The sequence below is a fragment of the Oryctolagus cuniculus genome, chromosome 6 (assembly GCF_964237555.1).
Source record: "Oryctolagus cuniculus chromosome 6, mOryCun1.1, whole genome shotgun sequence".
In the NCBI taxonomy this organism is placed as follows: Eukaryota; Metazoa; Chordata; class Mammalia; order Lagomorpha; family Leporidae; genus Oryctolagus; species Oryctolagus cuniculus.
Window position 1 is genome coordinate 3,124,492 of NC_091437.1, and position 20,302 is coordinate 3,144,793.

At 47.6% G+C, this 20,302-nt stretch overlaps 1 long non-coding RNA gene across 3 annotated transcripts in view; it reads right to left on the reverse strand.

Annotated features, from left to right (window-relative positions):
• Positions 1-16,206: 16,206 nt before the first annotated feature.
• LOC103345116 (uncharacterized) overlaps positions 16,207-20,302 on the reverse strand; it is a 124,224-nt gene continuing 120,128 nt past the window's right edge. For all 3 annotated transcript variants that reach the window (XR_007914990.2, XR_011389630.1, XR_011389629.1), the window contains one exon: positions 16,207-19,893. This is a non-coding gene — a long non-coding RNA (uncharacterized lncRNA). The remainder of the gene's footprint in view (positions 19,894-20,302) is intronic.

The following is a 20,302-nucleotide window of genomic DNA, read 5'->3' on the forward strand; positions in this document are numbered from 1 at the left end:
GTTCAAGTCTCAGTTGCTCCACCTCTGATTCAGCTCCCTGCTGATGTGCCTGGGAAAGCAGTAGAAGATGGCCCAAGTCCTTGGGCCCCTGCCCCCATATGGGAAACCTGGAAGAAGCTCCTGGCTCCTGGCTCCTGGCTCCTGGCTCCTGGCTTCAGATCAGCTCAGCTCTGGCCATTGTGGCCTTTTGAGGAGTGAACCAGCAGATGGAAGACCTCTCTGTCTCTCCCTCTCTCTGTCAGTAACTCTACCTCTCAAATAAATAAAATCTTCTATCAGTGCACTAGATGTAGTAGTGCTGCAAACAGGAAATACCCTGGACTTTTCGTACACGTGAGGGTACTGCAAAAAGCCCGTGGAAAATGGAATTTAAAGATATGTTTACTTTGGTGAAGAAAAGTTTTGAAATCCACAGTTTTATCACAGTATACTTTTTTTAAAATATGTTTCTCCTGATCGAATGAACTTCCTTCCTTATTTAAACCTGTTTGGTTGGGTTTGCTATTACCTAAACTGAAAAACTCTAATACAACCATGCATTTATATGTAAGTATATTTAGAACAAAACTTTATGGTGTAATCTAGTCTCTTTCCTTAGCTCAAGAAAACTAACCTACCACCACCACCAGATGTCCCATATCTAAACATTCTTCACATGTAAACAGTTTCCCAGGACAAATACACCGCACATTAGCAATGCGACTGGAGCAGGCAGTGTGGTGCAGCAGTGAGGGCAATGCCTGGGACACCTATAACCCACACTGGAGTGCCCGGGTTCCAGTGCCTGCGTTGCTTCCAACCAGCTACCTGCAAATGCACATCCTGGCAGCAGCAGATGGTCCCTGCCACCCACCTGGGAGACCCAGCCGGAGCTCCAGGCTCCTTGTTTCAGGCTGGTCCAGCCCTGGCTGTTGTGGGCATCTGGGGCATGAACCAGTGGACAGAAGAGCTCTCCGCTCTCTCTCTGCCACTCCGCCTTTCAAATAAATTTTAAAAACAATTAAAAATAAAGAATGGAAAAGTTCCTCTTACTCTTTCATCACTTAATTGCAAGCATATTTAATGAGTAAGAAGCACTCAACTAATGTTTATGGTATTTAAAAATAGAAGGCTGGAAAAAAAAACGTGTGAGTCCTTGACCTTGTCAAACATCCAGTCATGCAGTGTATCTCTATAGACAATTATTAATCCTAATTTAATGATTTCCAGGAATGGCTGGAAATCCCCAGACTCCTTCCAAGGAAAGAAAAATATTCCATTAGCTTTGTATAATCCAAGTGCTATGTGCTTAGAATATTCTCGGTGCTTGGTCAGAGACCAGAAACACACACGTTAAATTGGCATGGTCCTTGCCACCTAGGAATTTACCAGCTGATGTGGACATGCACGAGGACAGCTCTAAAGGACATAGAAGCACACACGCACATATGTGGAAATGCACAACAGAACCATGACTCAGGAGCAAAGTCTGCTCCTGGCTCCCACCCCAAGAAGGCCCCTTCAGGAACATCGAGACACAAGCCCCGCTGCCCTGACACCCACCTCCACCTGAGGCATGCAGCCCTGCTCCTGCCGGGCCACATTTCTGGAAATACCTTCCATACAATGAAACCAAAATCCAGAACCCGCTGGTTCTCCACATCCACTGCAGGTCCCTTTCCTTGAGACAGCTTTTCCCGTCTGAGGACACACAGATAGGTGCTGCGTGTCTCCTTCAAGCTGGGCAAAATTCCTGTTTCAAAACTGCCTCCCATGCTGCAGGACCTCCTCACAATCCTGGGAGCTCTCCTGCCACATGCACCTATTTGCTCGAAGAGTCGTAACAAATCATTTGATAAACAATGACACCACGTGTTCCAGATTCTTCACAAACACTCCAGTTTGCTGGGCTCCTTGTGACAACTGTATATGGTACACTAGAAGGTGATTTACCTACCAGCTTAAACACTGTAAGCATTCAAATAGCTAATTTACTCTAAAAAAAAGCCTGGGTGAACAGCCATTTTCAGTCACACCAAGTATTATGGAAGATTAGTTTGCTTCAATATGCTGTGCTAAGAGGTCATGTGATCTCCAGGGCTGCAAACGACAGGCAGGTGATGACAAAACGGGCAAGATGGTGATGATCACAAAGGATGGCTAGAAAATGAGTCTGACGAGGCTCCCTGAGCTGCGCGACTCTCGTGAATCCTGTGGACCAAAATGCACTCGCTGGTGAGCGGACGTTACTCTGGATGAACAGCGAGGGGAGAGCTTCACAGACGAGGGCGGGTCCAGGCTGCAGCGGGCACCGCCGGTCACCTCAAAGGCCCCGCATCACGCCGTCCTAGCAAACCCCAGGGCCAGCAACCTTCCCAACCCCTCTGTGCCGGCTAGGGACACAGCTCACATTTTCAAAGCAGGCTTTGTGCCTTAAAAAAACGACTAGACTTAAACTGCGACTGTTCAGAGCTGCATACAAGTGACTAACATTTACTACATAATGTCAATAAAACTTACTTTTAATAAAAATAGACTACATGATTTTTATAACAATTTATGGAAATGAGCATAGTGTACAAATTCTGCTCTTGCTATTGCAAAAGCAATTACTTGATAGGCAAAATATATTAATTATATATAATATTTATATCATTAAATATGTAGAATCTATATAATATGTATTTTCCTTTTATATGCAAAGATATTTTCATTGAAAGTAAAAATCCATAGATACGAAATAACTCAGCAATTTGCTTAACATTTAACTCAAATAAAAGATTTTATAAAACATCTATACATTTTATATTTGCTTATTTCTTAACATGATTGGCATTTAATATTAAACATCAAGACTATCAAACTAAAATGGCCTTTGTAAGTCATCATCTTTCTTCCCAGCTGAGACATCTAAAGTCAGAAACATTACTCTGGAGAGGGTCAGGCCCTGGCAGCCTAAGGAAATAATCCTTCATTACAGGCATCAACGTTCACATTTCATCCATGAGGAGATGGGGCTCAGAGAGATCAAGGAACTTGATCAAGGTCAAAAAGGAACAGGTGGCTGAGCCAAGTTTCAATCCCCATCTCTCCAGTGCCAGAGCCCACGCTGTTAACCAGCGTGATGGACTATTTGAAGAGTAACGGCCACATTAGATACAACAAGACTGACCTGGCAAAGCCCATACAGGATGCCACGTACCACATGAGACACACGGGCGGAACAACATGCCCCAGAGTATAAGTGCATGAAGTCAAGGGGTTTCCTTTGCTTTCTTCACGCTGCAGTTCCAGAACCTATGGCAGTGACTACAAGGAAGAGCTACTTAAATATCTGTAGGACATCGGGAGAACCAATGGTCACTTCTCTTAGCACTAACACAACCTAATCTTAACTTGTTAAGCTATGAGAAGCAAACAGTGATCTTCCATTGCATTTATATCTGACTAAAACCTTTATTTTCTTCACAAGTAAAAGGCGACACGATTCTTCATAATGTAATTATGAAGTGTTTTAACATTGGTGTTTATGCTGTCCTTTCTAAGTATCTGAGATTCATCAATGAGCAGACTAAAAAACTTGTATTCTAGAGAGAGAAATAATCAACAATAAATCCAATAAATAAGTAAACAGCAAAGTATAATGGAAATAGTAAGTGCTTTGTAAACAAAAAAAAAGAAAGGAAAACCAAAGTAGCCCAAGCTCTGGATTGGGTGGGGAGCAGTCACGGTTCCTAGTATTTAATACAGTGCCCAAGTGGTCCTCACAGGGAAGGAAGGGGGCAGAATGGGGCACGCAGGCGCCTGGGGCAGGAGTGTTGCAGGCAGAGGAAACAGCTAGTGTACACTTTCTACGGTGGGATCATGACCAGCACTGGACAAACAGCAAGGGTGTGACCACAGCACAGAGAGCAAGGATGTGACAGGGCCAGGAAGAGAAGGGGGGAGGTGGGGAGGAGTGTAGAATGTGTAAGGGTCCTGTGGCCACAGCAAGGATTCTGACTTCTGCTCTCAACGAAATGCGTCAAGGTTTGCAACGGAAGTTGCGATGCTGCACACAGACTAAGAGCACCAGAAGGAGAATCAGAGAAAGCAGAGAAGCCATTTCAGTTACCCAGCTAGAGAAGGCAGTGGCTCAGGTCAGGGGAGCAGCTGTGGAGGTGAAGAGCTGTGATGGGATTAGGATATATTTTGATTTCTTGATAGAATGTGGAGTATAAGAAAAAGAAAGGTAACACCACTGGCCTAAAAAACTGAAAGAATAAACTGTCACTAACCAATGTGGAAACATTATAGATTGAGTAGATTTAAGGATAGGGAATAAGTCATTTCTAGACATCTTGTAAGAACTTAGCATTTTGGAAAGAGATCTGAACTGGACACACAGCTGATAATCAGCAATTGAAAGCCAAGGAAGTAGATGGTCAACAGGCAATGACTGCAGACAGAGAAGGGTGAGCCTTACCTCCAGTGCCTCAAGAGGCCATGGAGATGTGGGAACAAGCAAGGAGAATGACAAGTAGCCAATAAAGTAGTAGAAAACCAAACTAGCAGGGCTGGCATTGTGGCATAGCCAGTATAGCAGCTGCCTACGACACCAGCATCCCATATGGGCTCTAGTTCCTGTCCCTGATGGTCTACTTCCCACTCCACTCCCTGCTGATGGCCCAGGAAGAGCAGCAGAAACGGCCCAAGTGTTTGGGACCCTGCACACACATTAGGAGACCCAGATGAAGCTCCAGGCTCCTGGCTCTGGCTTGGCCCAGTCCTGGCTGCTGTGGCCACATGGGGAGTAAAAGAGTGGATGGAAGACATCTCTCTCTCTCTGTCTCTGTCTCTCTCTCTCTCTCTTCTTTCTCTCTCTCTCTAACTCTAACCTTCAAATAAATAAATACAAAACATTTAATAAAGAATAATCGAGTATGGTATCCTGGACATCAAAGAAATAAAGTGCAGTCAGTGAGAAAGCAAGTGTAACCAATGGTGCCAATGGATGCTGTCCAGTAGGGGAGGGCTAAGAGCAATGGTCATAGGCAGACCGCTTATTAGAGCGAGTTTAATAAGAGAACAGCAAAATAAAACCATAGACAATGCTACAAAGACCTGGGGCAGAAGTAAGATCTGAAGAGGCCTTTTTAAGGTGGCAGGAACAATAGTATGTTTATGAGTGTGACACAGTAGAGAATTGTGGGGAGCAGCCCGGACTAGACTAAGTTACTCGAATTAAGACTTGTTCTATGCATCTGCTCTCCCACAATATGGCACTGGGAGAGAAGTAAACAGCTTCCGCACAGCTGCCTCCAGTTCAACTAATAAACTGTAGGACTTGCTCCTGATTGGAGAGCAGCGTGCTCGGCGTGTGGGCAGCCGAGCTGGGATTGGCGGAGGAGGACTATAAAGGAGGAGAGAGACGGCATGCACCGGGAACATCTATGGGGAACATCTAAGGGAACCCGTGCAGCCCCCGAGAAAGCCGGCCGGCGGTGTGCCGCTCCCCTGCGGAAGTGGGGAATGCGGCCAGGGGGAACTGCCCTTCCACGGAGGTGGAAGGGATAGTAGCCAACCCGGGAAGAACCAGCAGCAAACCCGGGGAGGGCCGAGCAGACGAAAGAACAGCGCAGGGTCCTGTGTCGTTCCCCCACGAAGACGGGGAGCGACATAATGGTGCCGTGACTCGGATATGAAGCCTAGGCAGGATTTAGTGTCGTTCCTCCACGAAGAGGGGGAGCGACATAATGGTGCCGTGACTCGGATTAGGAAACCTAGCTCGGATAGGAAACTTAGGACGGATATGAAACTTAGGAGGGAAGAAACGGGAAGAACTGGGAAAATACCGGAGGGAGAGACTAGCAAACAGCCTAGGGAAAAGCCGGACGAAAAAGGAGCCGGAAGAAGCTATTGAAAGCCTAGGCATAGACTCAGATACGGACTACGGGGGGAAGCTGGGAGAAATCTCTAAGGTCGAAAGTGAAAGTGAACGCTAGAACAAACAGACTCGGACGCGGACTGTGGGGAGAGGCCAGGAGAAATGAGGGAGGAATATCGTTGGAGGAAAGTTTGGGGAAACATACTGGGTAGAGAAAAATGTTAGGGAAATTGAAGCCGCGGGGGGCAGGCCAAGGTGGACACGAAAGCCACTTTGGGATTCTCAAGTTAGCCCGGGAATAGGGGGCGAAAAGTTGAAACCAGAAGCTGAAACGTGAGCCTGGTTGGGATCCGTCTGATTAGCCAGGGGAGCAAAGGACGGGAAGCCAAATCGTGGGGCGGAGACGTATGCTGGGTTGAATTCGCCAGGCTATCCTGGGGAACTTAGATTGAATGCTAGTGGCGGACACGTAAGCTACGCTGTGTTACTCGCGGAAGCCGCCGTGCGCAGAGAGAGCGTGCGGGGCACAAGTAGATAGGGAACGGGGCTGGCGCGAGGCCGTGGTGCAGACGCGAAGGGCGTGGAGACCGCGGAGTGCGCGAAGCCAAGCCGCGCAAAGCCGGGAAGCTGCGCAGATGAGAGAGGCGCGGGCTGAAGCGGCTCAGAGCCGGCGAGGCGCCGGGAAGCTGCGCGGAGCCGTGAAGCTGCCGGCAGGGCGAGGCGCCGGGAAGCTGCGGGCATAAGAGAAACAGAAGTTTGGAAGTGGAGTGAGAGAAATGGGAATGTTGGCAGACAGAAGTAAAATGGGAGAAATAGGAATGCCCGGAGATAGAGAAATAGAGAAATAGAAAGGCCTCCCTACAACACTGCAATGTGAGAGCTTGGATTCGGTCTGCCCGATTAGTGAGGCGATGAGCACCTGGGCGGCTAGCAGCTTATGCGCCGCAGGTCACCGAAGACAGGCACGAATTAACATCAGTAAGGCCTCCCCACAAAAAGGCAATGAGAAGGCTTGGATTCGGTTTGCCTGACAGGTTTTGTAAGCACCTGCAGGCAGTTCTAGCAGAGCAGAGCATGCACTGCAGGGCACCGAACACAGGCACGCATCAGCGCCTAAAAACCTCCTCATAACATGGCGAAGAGAGGACCCGGATTCGGTTTGCCTGATAGGACTTGTAAGAAACTGTGGCAACTCTAGCAAGTAGAGCAGAGTGTGTGCCGTGGGACACCGAAGACAGGCGCGTATCAACGCCAAAAAATAAAAAGAAAGGGGGATCTGTGGGGAGCAGCCCGGACTAGACTAAGTTACTCGAATTAAGACTTGTTCTATGCATCTGCTCTCCCACAATATGGCGCTGGGAGAGAAGTAAACAGCTTCCGCACAGCTGCCTCCAGTTCAACTAATAAACTGTAGGACTTGCTCCTGATTGGAGAGCAGCGTGCTCGGCGTGTGGGCAGCCGAGCTGGGATTGGCGGAGGAGGACTATAAAGGAGGAGAGAGACGGCATGCACCGGGAACATCTATGGGGAACATCTAAGGGAACCCGTGCAGCCCCCGAGAAAGCCGGCCGGCAGTGTGCCGCTCCCCTGCGGAAGTGGGGAATGCGGCCAGGGGGAACTGCCCTTCCACGGAGGTGGAAGGGATAGTAGCCAACCCGGGAAGAACCAGCAGCAAACCCGGGGAGGGCCGAGCAGACGAAAGAACAGCACAGGGTCCTGTGTCGTTCCCCCACGAAGACGGGGAGCGACAGAGAATGAAAAGAAAAACAACTTTTGAAGAAATCCCAGGATTCCTGGAATGATGCTCTTGAGGATAATGGTGGCTGTGTCTCTCTAGGAAAACAAAGGAGGGCAAAGTATGTGCAGGGTAGACGCGGAGTTCTCAAGTGGTGGTTCCTATTTTCTCAGTGAAGGAGGAAGACCATCAGCTGAGAAGAAGAATGAGGAGGAGGCAATCACATGAAGGAGACAAAAAGCTCGAAAAGGCCATCTAAGAGAGCTGGGGAGGGAGCAGATGAGGGGTGCCTGAAGTTCCTGGTAGCAGCAGGAAGGACCCCCGTCAGACCAGGTCATATAGGGGAAGAGAGGCCAAACTGCATGACAGCAGGATCTTCCCCAGCCATGCTTTGCGCAGGGCAGGTAAACAGCTGGATTCAAGCATTGTGGCTCCTCAAGAACAAAGCCACAGGCCGGCACCGCAGCTCACTAGGCTAATCCTCCACCTGCGACGCCGGCACCCCGGGCTCTAGTCCCGGTCGGGGCGCCGGATTCTCTCCCGGTTGCTCCTCTTCCAGTCCAGCTCTCTGCTGTGGCCCGGGAGTGCAGTGGAGGATGGCCCAAGTCCTTGGGCCCTGCACTCGCATGGGAGACCAGGAGGAAGCTCCTGGCTTCGGATCAGCATGGTGCGCGGGCCGTAGCAGCCATTTGGGGAGTGAACCAACAGAAGAAAGACCTTTCTCTCTGTCTCTCTCTCTCACTGTCTAATTCTGCCTGTTTAAAAAAAAAAAAAAAAAGCCACAGGGGTGAGGAAGGATTACAGCATGAAATGAAGTTTGGTGAGCAGGTAACAGAGAACAACAAGGGGATAAGAGCTGCGAGAAGGTGGCAGCGGCAGTGGAGTGGAGATACTGAGCTCTGTCTTTCTTAGATGCCTTTTTTCAACCACTTGAATGCTGTATCATATTCTGTATTTTCTGTGTCACATGAAATTAATGGTAAGTCACTCATTTATTCATTCATTTATTCAAAAAACTTTTTACTGATGCCTACTAAGTACCTGATGCTGTGAAATACAAAGTTGAGTCAGATTGGTCTTCGACCTTGAGGACGTCACAGCCCAGTGAGGGACAGCAGGTAAATCGGGAGTCACAGAACAAGGCAGCGAGCATTATGGAAAACTACTATGGGAGTACAGAGGAGACGCTTCTGAATCAGACTTGAGGCGAGCAGAGACTTCATTGGGTGGGAATCCTGGAATGGGAGCTGCAGATCAAATAGGAGCTAGAAAAGGGCCTCCCACTCCTCATCCAAACTGCAATCAAAGTGTTAAGCAGGCTTGGGCTGAGACCAGAGGCGTGCTGCACACCCTAATCACACACCACCACCAGCTGCAGCTGTTCTGCCAGACTTGGTCCTGTCACCCAGCCCTTTCCTCCCTCTCCCTCTTGTCCCTGAAGCCATCCTGAGCAGGTTTCTCAGACTCGCAGTCAGGGGACCTTTCAAAAGGATAGATTGGTTCGCCTTTTGTTCCTAGAAAATCCAGGCCGACTCTCCCAATTAATTGCTGGCTTTCCCTCAGCGCTAACAAACCTCTGTTTAACATCCTCTGACATCAGACTCATGAATCTGCAATGTGCATGTTTCCAGAGGGGGAAACCAGGCTGGAGAGTAACACCCCTTTCTGCAAATCACTTCTATACCAAGGGAATCAAGGAGGGAAAGTACTGCCGAGGACAAAGATAAATGGGAGAAAAAGTCGGCCTGAAGCAATGAAGAGACTTGAAGGGCTTGTATTCAGCTCATGAAAGGAAGTATGCAGGTCAGCCCGGGTGAAGTCCTTAGAAGTCAAAGATAATGTCTTGCTCCTGACATCTGGAAAAGGGCTCTCTTGAAGCCTGAGATAAAAGCCAGACTTTCTGGGGGGAAACTTGGAACCCTTTGTAAAATAAAACAAAGGAAATTGCTTTCTATGACATCACACCAACTCTGCCAATTCCCAGCTTGCCAACTCCTGTCACAGTGTTTACAACTGAGAATTCAAATACACAAAAGTCTTGGGTTCCACTGCAGTTCAGCCAGGCTGCCAAGAATCTGGGATAACTCCTTCAAGGGAAAGGAAACAAACACTAAATTGATAACAGACAAAGAACTGCAGCTCAGCTCAGATAATAAACACCAGGGGGCTGAAGAAATCACATGAAATGGGCCAGCAAGGGCCTATCTGATATGCAAGCCACTAATTGCTTTTTTTTTCTTGCCATAATTATAAAAGCTTATTCTCAAATCTTATTTCCTTAGTGCCTGCATAAGTTTTTCAACCCTAAAAACCAAAATGCAGACTTATTACTCTGTCACGGGTAAAAGCAGTACCTGATCAAGGATGAGCCACAGCCAAGGGAGGAACCTTCTTTGATTTATCTTTGGTTAAATCTTATTTTTTAAAGTTTTTTTTTTAAGTGTGATATCTGAAGAGCAGAAAATTCTAATCTCTATTCAAATTTCTGGGGAAGCAGAGTTAGAACCTAGAAATCCTGCAATTGCCAAATTTAAAACAGACTGGTTCCACTGCTCCTCAGCTTAGCATTAGGAACAGTGCATTATCATGCCCTGAAAACAAACGTCTCCTAGGAAAGGAAGCTAAGGCAACTGCAACAACATGCCAATCATGCAGTCTGGAAATGTCACTGAAATATTCTTCATCTTTAACTTTAAAATCATTTTTAACAAGCACTGTGTGTAAATAGCAACTCAAACATTGTGAATTATCATATAAGTTGGTATTCTACTCAATGGACAGGTACTGTCCCCTACCTAGTTTTATGTCCTCTGAATAGACAACTATGCCACAGAAACAAGAAATTCTGAGAACTGGGCTACACAAACAGATTAGGCTGAAGTGAAATAAACTACCCAGTAAATTAATCTGACAGCTAATGAGGAGTCACTGTGCTATCTAGCAATGATGTACACTTGACAATTGTTAAATTTGTGGTAAATAGTATTAAAGAATTTCATACTTTTGATTACTTATTTCTTTATCTGATATGAAAGGCAGAGAGACAGAAACACACAGAAATCTTCTCTCTGCTGGTTTACTCCCCAGATGCCTGCAATAGTCAGGGCTGGACCAGGCAGAAGCAGGAGCCAGGAGCTCCGTCCTGGTCTCCCACGTCAGGAGAAGGAACCCAAGCACCTGAGCCATTCCCTGCTGCCTCCCAGAACACTCCCCTGCAGGGACTGGAATCAGAAGCAAAGCAGGGAATCTACCCCAGACACTCAGATGTGGGATGCAGGTGTCCTAAGCAGTATCTTAACTGCTGTGCCTAACACCTGACCCATATAAGCAGTATTTTTTAAAATTTTTGTTTGTTTGTTTGTTTGTTTGAAAGGCAGCAAGAGAGAGAGAGAGAGAGAGAGAGAGAGAGATCTTCCATCTGCTGATTCCTCCCCAGATGGCTGCAACAGCCAGGGCTGGGCCTGGTTGAAGTCAGGAGCCTCATCTGGATCTCCCACGAGGGTGCAGAGGCTCAAGTACTCGGAGCATCATCTGCTGCCTTCCCAGCTGTGAATTAGCAGGAAGGTGGACTGGAAGCAAAGCAGCTGGGCCTGAAACCAAGCACTCAGATATGAGTGCAGTTTCATGTACTGTACCACAGTGCCAGCCCCTGTAACCAGTATTTTTTAATAGAAAGCTTTTAATAAATATAAATTTAACAGGTACAGTTTGTAGATTATAGCAGTTCTGGCCAGCGCCGTGGCTCAATAGGCTAATCCTCCACCTTGCGGCACCGGCACACCGGGTTCTAGTCCCGGTCGGGGTGCCGGATTCTGTCCCAGTTGCCCCTCTTCCAGGCCAGCTCTCTGCTATGGCCCGGGAGTGCAGTGGAGGATGGCCCAAGTGCTTGGGCCCTGCACCCCATGGTAGACCAGGAAAAGCACCTGGTTCCTGGCTTTGGATCAGTGTGATGCACCGGCCGCAGCGCACCAGCCGCGGTGGCCATTAGAGGGTGAACCAACGGCAAAAAGAAAGACCTTTCTCTCTGTCTCTCTCTCTCTCTCACTGTCCACTCTGCCTGTCAAAAATAAAAAAAAAAAAAAGATTATAGCAGTTCTTCCTCCCATACCCATCCTCCCACCCCAAAAACATCCCACCTCCTACTCCTTCCATCCCATTCTCCATTAAGATTCGTTTTTAATTATCTTTATATACAGAAGATCAACTCTATACTAAGTAAAAATTTCAACAGTTTGTACCCACACAGACACACAAAGTATAAAGTACTGTTTGAAGACTAGTTTTACCATTAATTTCCGTAGCACAACACATTAAGAACAGAGATCCTGAATGAGGAGCAAGTACACAGTGACTCCTGTTGTTGATTTAACAACTGACATTCTTATTTATGACGTCAATGATCACCCGAGGCTCTTGTCATGAGCTGCCAAGGCTATGGAAGCCTCTTGAGTTCACAAACTCTGACCTTATTTAGGCAAAGCCATAGTCAAAGTGCAAGTTCTCTCCTCCCTTCAGAGAAAGGTACCTCCTTCTTTGATGGCCCGTCTTTCCATCAGGATCTCACTCACAGAGATCTTTCATGTAGGTCATTTTTTGCCACAGTGTCTTGGCTTTCCATGCCTGAGAAACTCTCATGGGCTTTTTAGCCAGATACGAATGCCTTAAGGGCTGATTCTGAGGCCAGAGTGCTCGTAACCAGTATTTGTAACACATTGTTTTCTCTGTATTTCGCAGCATCTGCTTGTCAGTGTTGTTTGAAAGTTTTCCCATTCCATGAGGACTTGAATTCTTACTACTTTTCTTCCATCCTCCAAGTTAAAACAAGATTCTCAACCACCTCGGAGCTGGGCCCAAAGCTCTGCTGGGAAGGCTTCTGCACCCGCACCGCCTCCTCCCCCAAGCCGCCCTCCTGCGGCAGGCCGTCATCCACCATTTAATGAGTCTCCCTCTGCTGGGGGGCCTGCAAACCCTCATGTCTGACTCCTCGAGAGAATGACACGTAGAACAGGGAACATGGCAAGCACAGGCTGGCACAGCACACAGTGAGGGAGAGGAGAGCAGGTCAGACAACCCAGGTCAGAAGGGCGAGAGGGAGGAAGGCCCATGTCAGAGCGCGAGGGGATTCTCTGAGCTGGCACCCTGACACCCTCAGAGGACACCAACACACCCTGGTGTCCTTCCTGCTTCCTTCCTCAGTCTTAACTTCACAGAGGCCTTCCAAGGGGCAGTTCATCCCTTGCTGCTCCTGGATGTCTGTTCCATCTCCTCTGCTGCTTAGCACCAGGACTTAACCCATGCCTCACGACACTGCAAGGACTCCGTGCATAGTTACTGAATGCATTCTTTTTCATCATTTTTTGAAAGAAACTACTAGTATTGGGCATCTATTGCTCACTAGAATCAGGCCGCTGACTCCTTGAACCGCTTGACCAGAGGGTACTGAACTGTTGCTCCCTAGACAGTCTGGGCACTGAGGGTGTGGCAGCAAGGGCTCCTGCCTGAGCTCCAGCTCCAGTTGTTCATCCTGTGTACAACACAGCGGGGAGTCTACTTTCTGCCTCACAGCCACACTGAGTCTTCAGTCCCTGTGTGAACCTCACCCTGTCAGCAGCTAGCTGTGTGATCTTAAGGCCAACAGTTGTTATACTACTTCAGCTTCCTCTCTGTAAGTGAAGGGCTTGGTCAGTGGTCCCTGCCTACAAAGCAGGTGCTGGACACGTCCACAAAGGAGAAACACGGTGCCTACTGTTAGCCTAAAGAACTGACAGCACCCAAAACAGGTGGTCCCATCCCAGTCTAAACAGTCACGGGGAAAAGTATTTCAGGGAATATCTCTTTACTAAACAGTGTTAGCAATAAAAGCAATTCTTCACTTCTGTTTTCTTTGTTTTAAACCTCTTTGGGAGCTTAGCAAGGATGCTGATAAACCCCCTTACATCCACTAGAATTCCAAAGCTCTCTGTTTCCAATTTAAATCCTGCCTGCTCTGGCTGAAGTCCATCTCCTCTTATTCTATTCTTAGGGAAGTCAGAGAAAAGTCATCCATCGTCCTCTACATAACCATCCTTCAGGTACCAAAGGTTTCTGCCTCCATTGCTCAGGTTACGTAATGCCAAGTCCTTTCATTCTCCTCACATGTCTTATTTTTTAAGCTTTTAAATGAATTCCATTGCACTCTCCTTAGACTCTGTGGATAATGAAATAATCATGCTGCCCCTTTTAGATTCTAACTGGATAATAAACCTCCAGGGAGGGAAGTATTTTTAAATCTTAAATCAGAATCGCTCATGATCTGAGATTTAAAACATTCATGGAGAGCAGGAGGAAGTCAGAGAATGCATGTCAAACTGACACGAAAGCATGGGAAGAGGGAGCGTACCATTTGCGAGCTACTATTTTATAAAAGGGGAAAGTAAGGCACACGTCACAGCAAATAAGTAAAACTGCAAGATTAAAGTCACAGTTAGAATAATCAGCTGCTGATTCCTGGTTTCCTACCAAACTGACGTCAAGTGATTGTGATTGATCACAATAATCTATTGAAATCTAAAAAATAAATCCCATGACCACAGCTCAACCAGGCAGGGGGGATTCCTTTCCCACTGTGCTGATATTATTTTTCTGGAAAGTCTTCCAGTTCTCCCTTCTTCCCTTCCCAACTTCATTCTACAAGAATCTCTCTCCAGCAATGTGTTCCATGGAGGGAGACAAAACACCTGAGATCCTTAAGTGCACTAACCCTCTTATGATACATAAAACAAGGTAGCATGAGATAATAATATTATTTTATTCAAATAATGAGTGGATATTTCCAGACAATAGAATATTATTCAACCATAAAAAGGAATGAAATACATGACTCGACCTGGATACACCTTGATGCCAGACAGAGAAATGGAGACAAGTCCACATATTCTGTGATTCCATGTGTTGAAAGTCCAGGACAGGCAAATGCCTAGGGGAAGAAGGCAGCCTGGAAAGTCTCCATGGGGCTGGGAGAAGAAGGATGGGGAGCGCCTGCATAACAGGGCAAGAATTCTCTTTGGGGTGAAGAAAAAGTACTGGAACTACACAGTGGTGATGGCTGCACAACACGGTAAACTGCAGTGTACCTAATTCTGCTGAACTGCTCCCTTTAAAACTGATGAAATGTGTGCATTATTTGTACACGCAGGCCCCGTCTGTACTGACATAAGATGAGGCAGACACAGGGCTGGGACACAGTGTGGCTGGCCCTCTTAGAAGCTAGTCAGCAGAGGCTGGCGGGAACAAAGGGTCAGGTTGGATGCTGGGACACAGCAGCAGTCTCACCTTGTACTGCAGACAGGGAACAGGCAGCCGTTCCTCCATTTCTACTCTCCCACAAGTACAGGTAGCAAAAATAAACAAGCAAAGCCAAAGTAAACAGCTGCTTAATCGCATAAAAGTTCATCTCAGGGTCCTAAAATAAGGATCAGTAAATTTATAATTACATTTACAGTTCATATTAATAATATCAGATGCATTGAAAAAAAAGAAGGGGAAGTTCATCTGCACAGAAAGGGTCCCATCTATATGATCCCCTGTTTGTCCTAAAGAATAAAATGCATGAGGCAGTGTGGATCACCAGGATACCAGCCGCAAGCCCACTGTGGGAACGGGAACAATATATTTCCGTCACGTGCATTTGGGGTTTGGCCACACGACTGACTTGAGTAAACAGAACATTGGAGAATGATGGGCATAGATTTTAAATGTGCTTTCAGTTAAGTTTGAGTCATGTGTTCCTGCTTTCTGTGAGAAGAACTGCTGCAAATGTACTGGTGCAAGAACAGAGGAAGGCACCTAAAGCAGATGCAACCCCAACCAGCAGCCTGCAGAAGACCCGCCCACCTGTCCCAGACCACCCCAACCAGCAGCCTGCAGAAGACCCGCCCACCTGTCCCAGACCACCCCAACCAGCAGCCTGCAGAAGGCCTGCCCACCTGTCCTGGATCCCCCTAACCAGCAGCCTGCAGAAGGCCTGCCCACCTGTCCCAGACCACCCCAACCAGCAGCCTGCAGAAGGCCCGCCCACCTGTCCCAGACCACCCCAACCAGCAGCCTGCAGAAGGCCCGCCCACCTGTCCCGGATCCCCCCAACCAGCAGCCTGCAGAAGGCCCGCCCACCTGTCCCGGATCCCCCCAACCAGCAGCCTGCAGAAGGCCCGCCCACCTGTCCCGGATCCCCCCAACCAGCAGCCTGCAGAAGGCCTGCCCACCTGTCCCAGACCACCCCAACCAGCAGCCTGCAGAAGGCCCGCCCACCTGTCCTGGATCCCCCCAACCAGCAGTCTGCAGAAGGTCTGCCCACCTGTCCCGGATCCCCCCAACCAGCAGCCTGCAGAAGGCCTGCCCACCTGTCCTGGATCCCCCCAACCAGCAGCCTGCAGAAGGCCCGCCCACCTGTCCTGGATCCTCACAACCAGCAGCCTGCAGAAGGTCTGCCCACCTGTCCCGGATCCCCCCAACCAGCAGCCTGCAGAAGGCCTGCCCACCTGTCCTGGATCCCCCCAACCAGCAGCCTGCAGAAGGCCCGCCCACCTGTCCTGGATCCTCACAACCAGCAGCCTGCAGAAGGCCCGCCCACCTGTCCTGGATCCCCCCAACCAGCAGCCTGCAGAAGGCCCGCCCACCTGTCCCAGACCACCCCAACCAGCAGTCTGCAGAAGACTGGCCCACCTGTCCTGGATCCCCCTAACCAGAGGCTGCAGAAGACCTGCCCACCTGTCCCAGACCACCCCAACCAGCAGCCAAGCATAGACCCCAAAGCATGGGGATCAAGTCCTACAGGTGTAATCATGATGTTCTGCGTGACTTACGCAGCCTTGTGGTGGCAACAGCTGATTAACACAGCATATATACTGAAGTAAGCTCCAGGATTCTCCCACAATGTACGATTTTTTAAATACTTAGAGACTTAGTTAGCAATAATAAATTACTTATCTCTCTTCCTATGTTCCTATTCAGTTATAACATCAGTATTAAAACTGTTAATGTACAATGGAGATTTAAACTAAGTAATCTTTTATCTACTAGTAGTATAATTGGTAAGATCTGCAAGAATTTATATAGGGATGGTAAGAAATGCAGAAACTATAAAATTTGCTACATATATGCTGATATAATTGGGTTCCAATAAATACCTTGATGAAAGTGAATTAAATACTAATCTGGCATTTTCTTTTGGCAAATTAGCAAAATTAGGTCTCATATTAAATGAAAATATGTTTGAGTCGAAGGGCTTCAGCACAGCTGAAAGAATAGAAGTCATGTAAATATCTTCACTATGTTCTTCCATTTCTATTCCTAATCTTCATGTTTTTAGACCCCAGGCAGGCAATGTTACCTTTTTTAGTAAGATTTTTCCTTATGAAATATTAAAGATGCTTGCAGGGAAAGCATTTGGCACATCCAGGAACCTCATGCTATTATTCTTTTTTTTTTTAATTTGACAGATAGAGCTAGACAGTGAGAGAGAGAAACAGAGAGAAAGGTCTTCCTTCTGTTGGTTCACTCCCCAAATGGCCACTACGGCCAGCGCTGCACTGATCTGAAGCCAGGAGCCAGGTGCTTCCTCCTGGTCTCCCATGTGGGTGCAGGGACCCAAGCACCTGGGCCATCCTCCACTGCCTTCCCAGGCCACAGCAGAGAGCTGGACTGGAAGAGAAGCAACCAAGACTAGAACCCAACGCCCATATGGGATGCCAGTGCCGCAGGCGAAGGATTAACCAAGTGAGCCATGGCGCCGGCCCCCATGGTATTATTCTTTTACCTGTTGGTCTAGAGAGAAAACTGAAAACCCCATATTTGGTTCTCACAATGAATATTATACAAAATATTGACTCTCTTTAAAGAAATAGAACTCGGGGCTGGCATCGTGGACTAGCAGGTTAGGCCTCTGCCTGGGATGCTGGCAACCACAGAGGTACCAGTTTGAGTCCCAGCTGTTCCACTTCCTATCCAACTCTCTGCTAGGGCCTGGGAAATCAGCAGAAGATGACCCAAGTCTTTGGGCTCCTGTACCCACATGGGACACCCATAAGAATCTCTGGGCTCCTGGCTTCAGCCGGGCCCAGCCCTAGCCATTGTAGCCATGCGGAGAGTGAACCAGTGGATGGAAGATTGATCTCTCTGTTTGTCTCTCCCTTTCTGTCCCTGTAACTCTGCCTTTCAAATAAATAAATAAATTAATAAACCTTAAAAAATAAAGGAACTCAACTCAATTTTAGCTTTTCACTGGGCCTCCCAGCAATAGCAGATTGCTAGCTTACCAGATAAACTAGGGTAGGACACCCAATGGAAGGGGTTGTTCCTCCCCTTGGACAGCTGCTGCTACTTATAAGAGTTCATTAAAGTGCAGAAATAAAATTGAAAAACAATGCACAAAGCAGACAGTGAAATGTTCACTAAAAAACAAACCAAAAAAAGGAATGTAATCTTTACGAGAGTTAAGAATACTTGAGGATACATAAGCAGCAGAGGTAGGCAAGTGGACATCATATTCCATGTGCCTGAGATGACTAAGAGTCACAGGTCACTGTGAGGAGCCCAAAGCAAGCCCAAGATGGCCACAAAGGACTGGTGGTCAAGGAAAATGCCAGAGGCAGTCTCCAAAGTAAATCATGGCATGTGTCCTTTGACGAAGTTAAAGTAGAGCCTTGTATGCTCACACGCCGGAAAGCTGGCCCCGTGAGTGAGGGAAACTTACTTGGGGAGGGATGTCAATCACACGGTCGTAAAATTTGATGGATGAAATATTTTGCCATGTAAATTCAGAATTGCAGTGAACTCCTACATATTTTTTAGAAAAATAAAAATATTTATCTCTAATATTCATAAGACTAAGTGAACTCAAAGTCTAAATTATTTAATTGTTTAAATATCCCCTCCCCCCCCAAAAAAAAACCCTGCTTTCCAAGTTTGTGGCAGGAAGAACTCTAACAAGGCCCCTAAGGCTCCTAACATCAGGAGTGCATCCCTCTTCTCCCAGCCATTCACACTCCAGCCAAAGTGCTGCCAGCATGGGGTTTTGCAATTGTAATGAGGACCCGCATCAGCTGCCCTTAACTTAGGGTCAATTATGAGTGAACTGGACTTCAATAAAGGAGCCCTCTAAAAGGAGACAGATTTCTCCCATTGGTCTCAGAGCAGGAGTCAGCAAGTCTCCAAGTGGCAGTGAGGTTCCATGAGGGAGAAATTCCTCCTCATGGGCTGTATTCTTTCCTACGGCTGCTGCTATGTCAAATTGTGACCAACTCAGTGCCTTAAAACAATGCAAATTGTTCTCTTACAGTTCTGAAGGTCAGAAACCCACAATTGGTCTTTTTTTAAAAGATTTATTTATTTATTTGAAGGCAGAGTAGAGATAGACAGAGAGAAATTGATCTTCCATCTGCAATTCACTCCCCAAATGGCCACAACAGCTGCAGTTGGGCCAGGCTGAACCCAGGAGCCAAGAACACTATGGTCTCCTATGTGGGAGACAAGGGCCCACGCACTTGGGTCGCCTTCCCCTGTTTTCCCAGGTGCAGTGACAGGGAGCTGGATCAGCAGTGGGATGCTGGCACCGCAGGAGGTGCCTGAACCCACTGCACTGCCACCCATTCCCCACAGTGAATCAAAGGACTCAGGTTCAGGGCTCAGCAAGCTCGGCTCCTCTGGAGGCTTCAGGGGAGGGTCTGTTCCTTTCTCCTCGGGTCAAGGGTCCTGGTGCCCCGTTTCTCTCTCTGCTTCTGTACACTCACTGCCTTCTCCCCACAAGGCCCCCTGTGCTTCCATCAGGCTCACCCAGATAACCCAGGATAACCTCCCACACCAACATCCTTAATCCCATCTCAAAATCCTCCTTGCCAATAGGCAACAGATTTCAGGGATCAGGACACAGAGGTCTCCGCTGGAGGGGTGGATGACATTACTAAGCCTACCACACTGGACGTGAAGACGAAAGATGGTAAATGGTGTGATGGTGAACTTTATGTGTCAGCTCCACTAGGTCACAAGATTCCCAGGTATTTAGTTAAGCATTATTCTAGATGTGTGGGGGAGGGTCTTTCTGGATAGACTAACATTTGAACCTCAGGCAGAGTGGAGCAGTGTGGAGCGGCCTCAGCCAGTCTGCTGGAGGCTAAATGGATCAGAAGGCAGGGTGGGGAGGATGGTATGCGGCAGGCTCTGCCTGTTTCTATTTTTGACATCAGTCTTCCGTGTCTAGACTAGAACTTGCACCACCACTTCCGTGGGTCTTCACAGCACGCCTGGGATTCTCAGCTTCCATAATGACATACGCCAACTCCTTATAATAAAAATAATCAATATTTAAATATAAGAAATACACATAACTATTGGTTCTGTTTCTCTGAAGAACCCTGACCAATGCACATGGTAAAGAACGCGGATGGCTCAGAAAAGCAGCAGCCAGATGAGAGCGGCAAGAACAGGGAGCTATCAGCCCTACAGCTACAGGGAACTGAGTTCCGCCAACGTGAGGAGTACGTGTAGAGCAGAACTGCGTAGAAGCCAATGGGCCCTGTGATAACTTCCAGAGAGGACTCAGCCATGCCAAGCCAGCCTTCTACAAACGAGAAGCAAAACAACATGGGTATTGTTTTAAGCCTCTACATTTCTGGTTACTTATTACTCAGAAACAGAAAAGTAATATAATCTCAAAATATTTAAACCTCAAAACATTCTAAACATATTTA